Source organism: Cicer arietinum, chromosome 3, assembly GCF_000331145.2.
Source record: "Cicer arietinum cultivar CDC Frontier isolate Library 1 chromosome 3, Cicar.CDCFrontier_v2.0, whole genome shotgun sequence".
Lineage (NCBI taxonomy): Eukaryota > Viridiplantae > Streptophyta > Magnoliopsida > Fabales > Fabaceae > Cicer > Cicer arietinum.
The window spans coordinates 5,063,344-5,075,689 of NC_021162.2; positions in this window are offsets into that span (position 1 = coordinate 5,063,344).

Genomic DNA, 12,346 nt, shown 5'->3' on the forward strand with positions numbered 1-12,346 from the left:
TTAAATTAAAAAGCTACATCGACTATTGTATTTCAATCATCTTTTTCAAGAGGACAACCAATCTTCTCCTCCAATTCTTCTACTAAATGTTTGCAATATTCGACGAACTTGTAGACTTTGATTGGAGTGTTGAGTGGATGCATTACTGCATCAATCTCTCTTAGATGTTTTGGAATTTTTATGATTGCCTGATTAGCTAGCATTGCCAATTTCGAAAAGCAATCTTTCCAATGCTTGCCTTTATCTTCCAATTCTTTATAAATCTCTTGGTTCATCAATTGCCCAAGCAACACCATGAAACGCTCCTCCCAGTATATGGTTTCATCCTTCAAGTCATTGTAGATCTTTTCTTGATAATCAATGTAATTCTTCAACTCACTAGAAGCTTCCATTTCTGCTTTTAGTGCATCTTGGTGTTTTGAGAGTAATTCTTCGATTTCTTCCTTCTGTTGCCTCTCATTCCTTACTTGATTCTCATATTGATCTACCATTTCTTTCAGTTGTTTCTTTAAATCTTCAAGCTCATTTTTTGTGTTCTTCTTAGAGCTTGCTGATTTTGTCCACAATTGCTTCCACATATAGGCTTCTTCAATAGTTGTATTCCTTTCTTGCCTTCGCACATCTAACTCTTCATTTGCGCCTCTTAAACAATCTTGTATGTCAAGTTTATTTCCTTTTTCAACTTTCAACCTCTTGTTGCTTCTCTCGATAAACTGACTCTTACAAGTGTTTTCTGATCTTAAGTTGTCGTTCTCTTGGGAGACTTTTTCTAACCTCGCTTGTAGCTCTTTTTTCTCCTCTTCAGATTTGAGCAATGATGCTTTGAGCTCTTCTATCTCTTCATTGGCAACAAGAATAGGTTCGGGCATTTCCTGATCATTTGAGGGTGCACTGTGGAAAGGCAACTTAATTTCTTGGACTCTTTTCTTTACCCATTGTTGATAAGGTTCCTTTGTGCTGCAACCTCTACATCCGAGTACCTTTCCTTTTCTAATGATTGATTCCCAAGCTCGACTTATCCTTCTCAACATTGGTGGATCTACTATACCCGTATTGTGCAAAACAAAAGCCTCCAATGACTTATCATCTGGTTTATCCAACATGGGGTAGCCGAGTTGTCTCAGAGCTATCATTGGATTGTAATTAATACATCCTTTCGTTCCCATGAGAGGTACATTTGGAAAATCTCCGCATCGGCATATTACCTCTTCCACCTCTTGTTCTCTATAGTACCATGAAATTTTATCTCCAGTAAGGCTAGCTATACCCTGAGCCCATTCACGATTGCTCTTGACCCCAACATGATACCCTTTCTTGAACATGTGAGATACAAACCAAGTATACAGCACTGGAACACAACATAAAATTGTTCCCCCTTTCTTCTCGTGTCGCATATGCATAGAGTAGTATACATCAGCAAGAACCGCAGGAACTGGGTTTTGTTTATGTTTGTTAAAAGCTAAGAATACATTTATGGCAGCAAAATCTACAAAGTTATCAAGGTTTGGAAATATAACAATACCGTAGATAATGAGGGCCAAAACATCTATAAAAGTACTCCATTCTTTTTTATCAGCTAAATCTTGGCACTTTTGCTCTAGATATTTTCTTGAAAACCCATGAATAGCCCCTTTTTCCTCTTTTGTACTTGCCAACTCTCTTATGTCGATCTTCAACACTTCAGCAATTGTGTCCAACTTCGGTGGTTGCCCAGTATATCGATAAGGATTTCCTCTTTCTAGGGAGTAACCCAGTATTCGCTCAAATTCCTCTAATGTCGGGGCCAACTGAAAGTCTTGGAAAGTGAAACATCTTAAGAGAGGATCGTAATACTGAGCCAATGCTGTGAGGGCCCCTGTTTGCACATTCACTGCCAAGAGATTTAGAATTTTTCCATATTTGTGAACGAAACTCTCACGTTGTATAGTTTTCATCTGACTGCTGATGTCTTTTAAACTCTTCAAATCAGGTTGCTTAAACTTTAAAAGTAAAGTTTTTCTTTTTTCTGATCCCATTGTCCACTTAAATAACACGTGACTACAGTTTGTATGATTCCCCAAAAATCCTGAAAATTTATGCAAAATGCTATTATGTTTTATTTTTCCTTAGAAAGAGAGAAAAAAAAAATGTCATGACATATGAATGAAACTAATATATATTTATAATGTCTTGAATATATGAGATAATTTTTTTGGTTTTAATAGATATTCTTTCAATGAAAGGATCTATTGGCTTATGTAGTGAAACTCTCACAAGGGAGGCTCTATGGTTCTAAACACGGTTCCTAGAGCCAATAATCCTATTTTAGAATATTGTCAACAACAATAGGTAAACTATTTGAAGTGACAATAACCTCAATAGGATCAAACTCTAGGTGAGATCTTCATGCTAACCAAACAGGATGTACATCCAGAAGGCTACCACTACGCGATCTCGAAACTAAACTTAAGTTTTGTTCAAACCCGGGTATAAGGTTCCACTCATAAGTGTGTGTTTTTAGTAAAAGTGTATGTGCTAAATAAGCATAATTCAATAACTCCATAATATTAACAAAATATATATACATATACTAAATAAATAAATAACATAAAATAAAAAATAATCTACTAGCCTAAAAGAATATTATAATGTCAACTAATACTTATTAAGAAATAAAAACACATAAATAAAATGAAAATGAAAAACAAACAAATATAGAAAAAAGTTAAAAAATTATGCACAATTAATTTTTAGGCTTGACTCTCGAAATATCCCCAGTGGAGTCGCCAGCTGTCGCGGCCTAAAGTTTCGAGTTTTCATCGAATTCAATGGAGTCGCCACCAAAATTTATTTTAAAATAGGGAAAATATTGGGAAACCCTTAAAAATGTAAAAATGGTCTTTGAAACCAGATTTTGAGTTCGGGAGTCGATTATGCGTAGGGAAGGTATTAGCACCCTACGACATCCGTTAAAATACGGTTACCTTTAATTAATTGTGCAAAATTATATCAACTTAAATATATTTATTTTTCTTTATTATTAAATATGAATATAAATTGTTTTTTATAAATGTGATTTTTTGAGATAAAAGTGTGTTAAAAAAGAATGGAAAAAAAGAAAGTTTTTATTAGTGTGCTTGACAAGAGTGTGATCTTGCTCCTACGTATCTCCCGGTGCGATGGAGAAATCAAAAAAAGTTGATTTTTAATCTATTCATTTATAAAAATAAATTTTAAAGTTATTAAAAAAATATAATTTGTATTGTGCAAATCAGGGATTAAAATGTCATTTTTAATTTATTTGTGAATATGAGATTTAGAACCATCAAATTGTCACAATTTGTGTTCTAATAACTCAAAGATTAAAAAGATGTCACATCTAGTTAATTTTTAATGAAATATTTGTTTGTTTTTTTTTTAATTTTAATTTTATAACTTTTTTTTAGAAAAAAATAAAATTGATACTACATATTAAATAAGTTTAAACGATTTTTTTGAAATAAAATAGAGAAAAGAAAAATATATAGACTTGTAACTTAATCTATTATATAAATAAATAAAAGATTTTAATACTAATTATAAATGTAACCCTCTTTTAAACTATTTTTTCTAAAATTTAATAAATGAAGAAATAAAATTCATTTTTAAAACTAAATAGCATAAACCAAAAAAAACTACTATAACTTAATTATGTCCATTTAAAATAGAATTATTATAATTAAAAGAAATAAATACTGAAAATAGAGAAACTAAAAAAAGGTTCATCCACCACACAAATATATTATTAAATCAATCTATAGTCACTAGAATGGGATGGAATACAACTAACAAACAGTTGGTGTGGGTGAAATGTGTACAGCGTATCAGCCTAGTAGGGTAAACAAGGATTCAAAATACAATAGCAGAAACATATTTAGTACAAAACTAATCCAATTACACATAAAAAATCTCAACCAAAACTCTATTCATACACATCAAAAACAAAAATTCAATTTTTCAATAATATACAACAGCAAACTTATGAATGAGGAAAATACCCTTTTTCCGGTGGGTTGATTCTCGTCCTCCGCTTGTTGTTAGTGATCGAGTATGTTTAAGGTTAAGGTTATGGGTTGATGGGAAGAAGTATGATGGCAGATTCTTCTTCTTTGATATTGCTCTATTTCTATTGTATTTTGGAAACCAGAATCAGAAAGAAAGGAAAATCCCCAATTTTATCGTCTGATTTCTTCCTTCTCCTTATTCAATTTTTGTTTCAATATATAGACCAAAACGAGGAAGGGTTGTATCCATCGTATAAATTAATTTCTGTATTTTAAACTGGTTTGGCAACTACATCAAGCAATCTGGTACAATTTAAGGGGTGGTTGTTGTTCTGGATTTTACACTGGTGTGGGTTGTTGTTCTGGATTTTACACTGGTGTGGGTTGTTGTCAACCTCATATGGAGACGCAACCTCATATCGAGACGCACGTCAAAGCTAGCACACGGCAAGACTCTTTTGTTTTAAAGTTTATTTCTTTTTTGGTTAGTTTTATTTATTTATTTATATTAAAATGTAATATAAATCTACTACAATTTTTTTATAATTTTTAGACAAACATATTTTTATTTAAATTATTTTTATTTAAATTATTTTTATTTAAATTATTTTTATTTTATAGGACAAAATTGAGGTACTACAGTTATATAAGTTTTTTCGTCTCTTTAAAATTTGGTTTTAAGTCCTATAAAAAAAAATGTAACACTTTTTAATCCTAACAAAATCATTATGTAAGCACTTTTAATTTATATTAGAATGTGACATATATTTTTAAATGAGTTTTTTATAGACATATTCACAATATTGTAAAATATTCCTCCACAATATTTGTTTGGATTTTCTATAACATTATGATTTAATTAACATTTTAATTCGCAACGTTGTGATAAACGATTGTGCCAAATATCTCACTTCTCGAAATAGCTTTTGTAAATTGAGCAAAACTTTCATCTATAGTAATCTCTATATGTTAAAAATGAAAAGAAAACTATTTTGTAATTGGTGTCACAAATAACCTGTTACCATTGTACTATTCAGTGGTCATTTTTAATCCAGGAAGTATAGAAAGACTTATAGTATTCAATTATCATTTTTATACAAGTTAAAATATATTCAACTTTGTAGGAAAAATTTTAGTTAATGCTTCAATTTTTCTTCATATTTCACGGGTCTATGTCCTCTTGAAGATCTCTTGATGAAAATTAGTAAAAATATATATAATTTACTATACAAAAATAAAAGAGAAAAATGTGTATCATTTATTAATTAGTAAAAAGATTATGCTTAATATATTTCTATTACTTAAAGGATAAACATCTATTTGATTATTAATGTGTCTCTTGAATTCACACATGAAACAAATATTCATCATTTAAATACAAAATAATGTTTCTATTTGAAAGTTGATCAAGTTATTGTTGGAGAGTCATTGATGTTTAGCCCATTCCGGATGTCGCGCTCCCCCGGACTCCCCAACAAGTGGTATCAGAGTCTGATTTGACTTGGCGGGGGAGCAAAAAAAAAAGCACTGGCTTGGTGGGGGAGCAAAAAAAAAAACACTTGGATCAAGTCTAGTGGTGGGAACTCATAATTGAGGGGAGATTTGTTGGAATTCAATTATAAGTAGTTAGTCCCACATTGACTAGGAATGGAGGCTATATTGGATATATAAAAAGAATGACTCATAAACCTAGTGACCCACAAAGAGAGAATTATATATAATAGGAGAGAGATTATAATAGTAAGGAATTTTGGTTCTTTTTTCATTATTTAAAGGGGAATTTTGGTTCTTATCATCGTTCTTTTAGGGTTACCGCTTTCTGTTCTCTTTTCCATGGCTGCAATACCTTCATCGCCGCCGCCACCTCTTCCTCCTTCCGATCCTCCTCATCCTCCTTCTGATCCTCCTCATCCAAATCGAGATCCCAACAATTCATTTTACATTCATCCCAATGAGAATATGTCTCTTGTCTTGGTGTCTCCCGTTTTGGATGCTTCAAACTATCATGCTTGGGCTCGTGCGATGTATATTTCTCTTGAAATGAAAAACAAATATGGCTTTATTGATGGTTCAATCAAGAAACCAGATCTTACTGCTTCAGATTTCTCGGCCTGGAAACGTTGCAATACACTTGTTCTTTCGTGGCTCTATCACTCCATTTCCCCTGATATTGTTGGTAGCATTCTTTGGATCGACGACGCATCTGTTTGGAAAGAACTCAAGAACCGATTTTCTCAAGGTGATTTCGTCCGAATTTCTCAAATAACTTCATATATGTCCACCGTTAAGCAAGGGGATTCCACGGTCATAGCTTATTTTACAACTCTCAAGAAGCTCTCTGATGAACTCTTCAATTTCAGACGCATTCCTTCTTGCACTTCTTCTTCTACTGGTTGTTGCAACACATTCAAGACGGTAACTCAGTATAGGGATCATGACTTGATTCTTTATTTTTTTACAAGGTCTTAATGATAATTACTCAAGTGTTCGTTCCCAGATTCTTCTTCTTGATCCTCTCGCTCCCCTTACTAAAGTTTACTCGATGATTCTTCAACAAGAACGTCAATTACACATTGGTCTGTTGCCCGAACCAACGGTTTTAGCTATTGATTCTCGAAATTCTTCTAATAAACCTTCTAATGGTAAACCTAAATTCACTTTCAAACCAAATTCTGGAAAACCTCAAAACCCTAGATTGTGCACTAATTGCAAGAAAACTAATCATACTGTTGACAAATGCTTCTTTCTCCATGGTTTTCCCCCTGTGTATCAAACCAAGAAAATCGTTCATAATGTTGAATCTTTTCCTCATGACTCTACTGAATCTACTCACCCTTTCACCAAGGACCAAATTCAAGGGTTGTTAGCTCTCCTACCATCATCTACTTCCACCAGCACTCCTCAGGTTTCGAATCGGATTAGCAATCATCAAGTTCATTCTGCATCTTCTAATACAGGTAAACAACAAGGTAATCTTTCTACTGTGTGGATTTTGGATTCGGGTGCAACAGATCATTTTACTAATTCTTTATCTTTTTATTCAACTTACAAATTTGTAAAACCAATTTCTGTTAAACTTCCTAAAGGGCATTTTACTCAAGCTTCAATCAGTGGCACTGTTCTTTTAAATGAATCCTTAATCTTACACAATGTTCTTTATATTCCCTTGTTTTCCTTCAATATTATTGTTGTCAGTAAACTTATTGAGTTTAATCCATGTACTTTAACATTTTCTCACGATTCTTGTATGATTCAGGATTTGAACACTTTGAAGAGGATTGGTAGTGCTATCCTTAGGAATGGACTTTATGAATTTGTTCATCCTATATCTCAATCTAATGTTGTAGCCAACCATATTCCTTTGATCAATGTTGTAGATACTATTTCCACAGTTTTTCCTTTAGACCATGTTTGGCATTATAGGCTTGGTCATCCTTCTTCTACTTGTTATAACAATGTAGCTAAACAACATTCTTTTCTATCTCCTATTGATATGAAACATTGTGATGTTTGTCATTATTCAAAACAAAAGAAATTACCTTTTTCTAATAGTGCATTTGTTTCTTCTTCTATCTTTGATATTGTGCATATTGATATATGGGGTCCTACTTCTACTACTTCTTTACATGGTCATAAATATTTTTTAACAATTGTGGATGATAAATCTAGGTTCACTTGGTTAGATTGATGAATGCTAAGCATGAAACCAGAACTCATCTTATTAATTTCATTCACTATGTTGAAACTCAATTTAATAAAAAAGTCAAAATTATTCGTTCGGATAACGGCCCTGAATTTTCCATGGTTTCTTTTTTCAACAGTAAAGGCATTATTCATCATACTTCTTGTGTTGAGACACCTCAACAAAATGGGGTGATTGAATTCTAGGTTCACTTGGATTAGATTGATGAATGCTAAGCATGAAACCAGAACTCATCTTATTAATTTCATTCACTATGTTGAAACTCAATTTAATAAAAAAGTCAAAATTATTCGTTCGGATAACGGCCCTGAATTTTCCATGGTTTCTTTTTTCAACAGTAAAGGCATTATTCATCATACTTCTTGTGTTGAGACACCTCAACAAAATGGGGTGGTTGAGAGAAAACATCAACACATTTTAAATATTGCTAGGAGTCTTTTATTTCAATCTCATTTACCTCTTTCTTTTTGGTGTTATTACTCATGTTGTCCACATTTTAAATTTACTTCCCTCTATCAAATTACATAATATATCTCCTTATTTTTTATTGTATAATAAAGAACCTATTCTTTCTCATTTAAGAGTTTTGGGTTCTCTATGTTTTGCCTCCACTATTTCTACTAATAGAACTAAATTTCAACCTCGTGCTAGAAAATGCATTGTACTAGGACATAGAGATGGAGTAAAGGGCTATGTTTTATTTGACTTGCATACTAAACATATTTTTCTTTCAAGAAATGTGGTGTTTTATGAAAACGTTTTTCCTTTTCATAAACACCATTCTACTCAGTGACATACTCCTAACTCTCAACTTCCTTTGCCTATCAATCATAACAGTTCTGACTTACCTTGTGATATTGAAGATATTGATCATTTATCTTGTCCTCCACAATTGGCTGATCATGAGCATTCCCATGTTTTTCTTAATTTTGATATGCATTTTGATATACCTGCTGCTACTTTAAATTATATTCCGCTTGTTATGCATGAATCTGGTTTTGATACTACCCCTGTCCCTCAATCTGTTGTCCGTACTTCTACTAGGGTAAGAAATGCTCCAAGTTACTTACAAGATTATGAATGTAATATTGTTCCTGCCTCTAGATCTTCCAATACTACTATATCAGGTAATCTTCATTCTTTAAACCATTTTTTATCTTATGACAATGTATCTGCTGCTTATAAATCTTATTTATTTGCTTTATCTTCTATTCCTGAACCGCGTTCTTATACACAAGCAATTAAATTTGATTGCTGGAAGAATGCTATGGACCAAGAAATTCAGGCTCTTGAACATAATAACACTTGGGAATTAACTGATTTACCTGATGATAAAACTCTTATTGGTTGTAAATGGGTTTTCAAAACCAAACTCAATTCTGATGGTAGTATTGAAAGGCACAAGGCTAGACTTGTTGCTAAAGGATATACTCAATTGGAAGGCGTAGATTATTTAGAAACATTTTCTCCTGTAATTAAAATGACTACTGTTAGACTTGTTTTGGCCATTGCTGCTATTAAACAATGGCATTTATATCAATTAGATGTCAACAATGCCTTTTTACACTGGGATCTCCACGAGGATGTCTACATGCAACTTCCTCCTGGTTATACCCCTCCGAACCCAAATTTAGTTTGTAAATTGACCAAGTCGATTTACGGTTTAAAACAAGCTAGTCGAAATTGGAATGATAAACTAACTTCTGCTATCTTATCTTTGGGATATACTCAATCTGTTTCGGATTATTCGTTGTTTGTTAAATCCCATGATGCTCATTTCACCTTTTTGTTGATTTATGTAGATGATATCATTCTCACTGGCAATGATTCACAAGAAATACAATTTGTTAAGTCTTTTCTCCATTCTCAATTTCGAATCAAAGACTTGGGCTCTCTCAAATATTTCCTTGGACTAGAGGTTGCGCAATCATCAAAGGGTATTTCTCTTAATCAACGCAAATATGCTTTGGACCTCTTGGATGATATGGGACTTCTCAACCGCAAACCGGTTTCAACTCCTATGCTGCCAAATCTGAAGTTATCTAAGGATGATGATAATCCTTTCCCCAACAAAAAACTGAATCGAATATTGATTGGTCGCTTGCTCTACTTAACCAACACTAGGTCTGACCTTTCCTTCCCTGTTCACAAGCTCAACCAATATGTTTCCAACCCAATGCAGTCTCATTATCTTGCTGCAACCAGAATTCTGCACTACATTAAAGGTTCCCCTGGAAAGGGCTTATATTTTTCTTCTTCTTCTTCTCCTCTCCAGTTATCGGCTTTCAGTGATAGCGATTGGGCTGCCTGCCCTGATTCCAGAAAGTCAACCACATGTTTGCTAGTCTTTCTCAAGTCTTCACTTATCTCATGGAAATAAAAAAAAAAACAAACAGTTATTTCTCGTTCTTCTTCAGAAGCGGAATATCGCTCTTTGGCACACACCACTTGTGAAATCCAATGGCTCCTATATCTTCTTAAAGACCTTCATCTTCCTGTGAAACTCCCTGTTTCAATTTTCTGTGACAGCAATTCTGCAATACAAATTGCTCAAAATCCCATTTTTCGTGAACGTACAAAACACATAGAGCTCGATTGTCATCTGGTTCGTGAGAAAATTCAAAATGGCACGGTCCATCTTATGCATGTCCCTTCTACTGCCCAGCTTGCAGATATCCATACCAAAGCATTGCCTCCCTCTTCCTTTCATTATATTGTTTCCAAGCTCAACCTTATCGACATCTACGGTTAGAGCTTGCACGGGGCTAATAAGATTACTTAATTTTTATATGATCTTTATTATTATTAGTTAGTTTTGTTGTTATTAGTTAGTTGTAATTCTTGGAATTGATTGTTTTGTATTGGTTAATCTGTTAACTGCCCATATACCAGAAAGATTTGTTAGCTGGTATATATATACTTAGTTTTGTACTATTTAAAACAGATCAGTATTATAATAAAAATATAATGACAAGTTCAGTAAATAAGAGTACGTGATAACCTCTTATATCTCATCCATTACATAAGCACCATTGGATTTGTCTCATCTCCTTAAACCCAAATTAGAGTGACACCACTCATATCGAAATCATTACGAAAAGTGAGTAGAGCTGCTTCATCTCCTCATCACAAAACTAGACTAACATCACCCATATCTCAATTGTTAAAAAGAAAAAAAAAAAAAAAAAAATCATACATCTGCCCCACCCATTCATCACCAAACTAGACATGCACCAATCATATCTCAACCTTTACAAAATACTTTTGGATTTGCATCACCTCATTCTGATTCCCAAAATACTTGTATGTGATCCCATGGGAATGTTTGTTAAAAATAATTATCACTTTTGTCTTTAATTATATTTCTTTAATACCTTTTTCACATATATTAAGAAAAAGTAGATAATAAATTTAATATGTCAATTTTATCATTTTTAAAATATCTTTTGTACAAAAATATGTTCAATTTAATTTTTATTTTATAAAATAAATTAATAGTATTAGTAAAAGATCCATTTAAAAAAAATTAATATATGAATCTAACAATTTGAAAATATATTTTGCATTGTAATAGTGTTTAAAATTAAGGATAAAAGTAATATCTATAATGAATTTTGTTTAAATTTTTTGTACAATATTAAAAAATATAATAAATAAATAAAATGAATTATTTTATCAAACTATTTATTTTTATTATTGATTGTTTTTTATCAATATTAATATAATATTATTTTAAAAATTATATATAATATTTATTGAAATATAATATAAAAAAGTTAATTAAAATTATATTTAATATTACAAATGACATTTATTTTAAAATAATTTTTTTTAAAGTCACATTATTTGGAGCCATAATACTAATATTTTAATCATTTATCGACATAGACAATGTTGTTTGTGAGCCATGTGAAAAGGTTGATTCAGACGTCCCATATATATTTTTGTATTTTTTGTAAAGCGAAAAAGTATTATTTTTAATAGAAAGGCACCTCTGTCCAATTGTCTGTCTATGTCCCTATTAATTAACATCGTTTTTGTTTACACGACTGAGGAAGTCTATTTTGGATACAATTATTTGGGCAATTTTTTCTCAATGTCCTCTTTCTAAAAAAAAAAACACTAAAATGCCCTCTTTTCAAATTAAAATACTAAAATGGTCTTTTTTTTTTCAAAATTTTTTTCCCTTACAAGTCGCCATTTGGAATGGCGACTTCCTTAAGGAAGGCCTACTCCCAAATGGCGACTTCCAACTGGTTTTTTTTAAAAAAAAAAGAAATTTCAATTTTTTTCGTTAAATTATATATATAATTTAATTATTTTAATTAATAAAAATACATAAAAAATAAATAAATAGACATTTAAATTATGAAAAAAATTTAATAAATCCAAATAGACATTTATAAAATTATTTTTTTGTTAAAAAAATATTTTAATTTTTATTAAAATAACAAAAGTAATATATATATATATATAATTAATATAATTCATAAAAATAGATAAATAAAAATTTTAAATTACGATAAAATTTTAGGAAATTCAAGTTCGAAATGTCAATTTTTAAAAGGTTAGTTTTTTGTAAAAAATAATTATTTCAATTTTTGTTGAAATAACAAAAGTA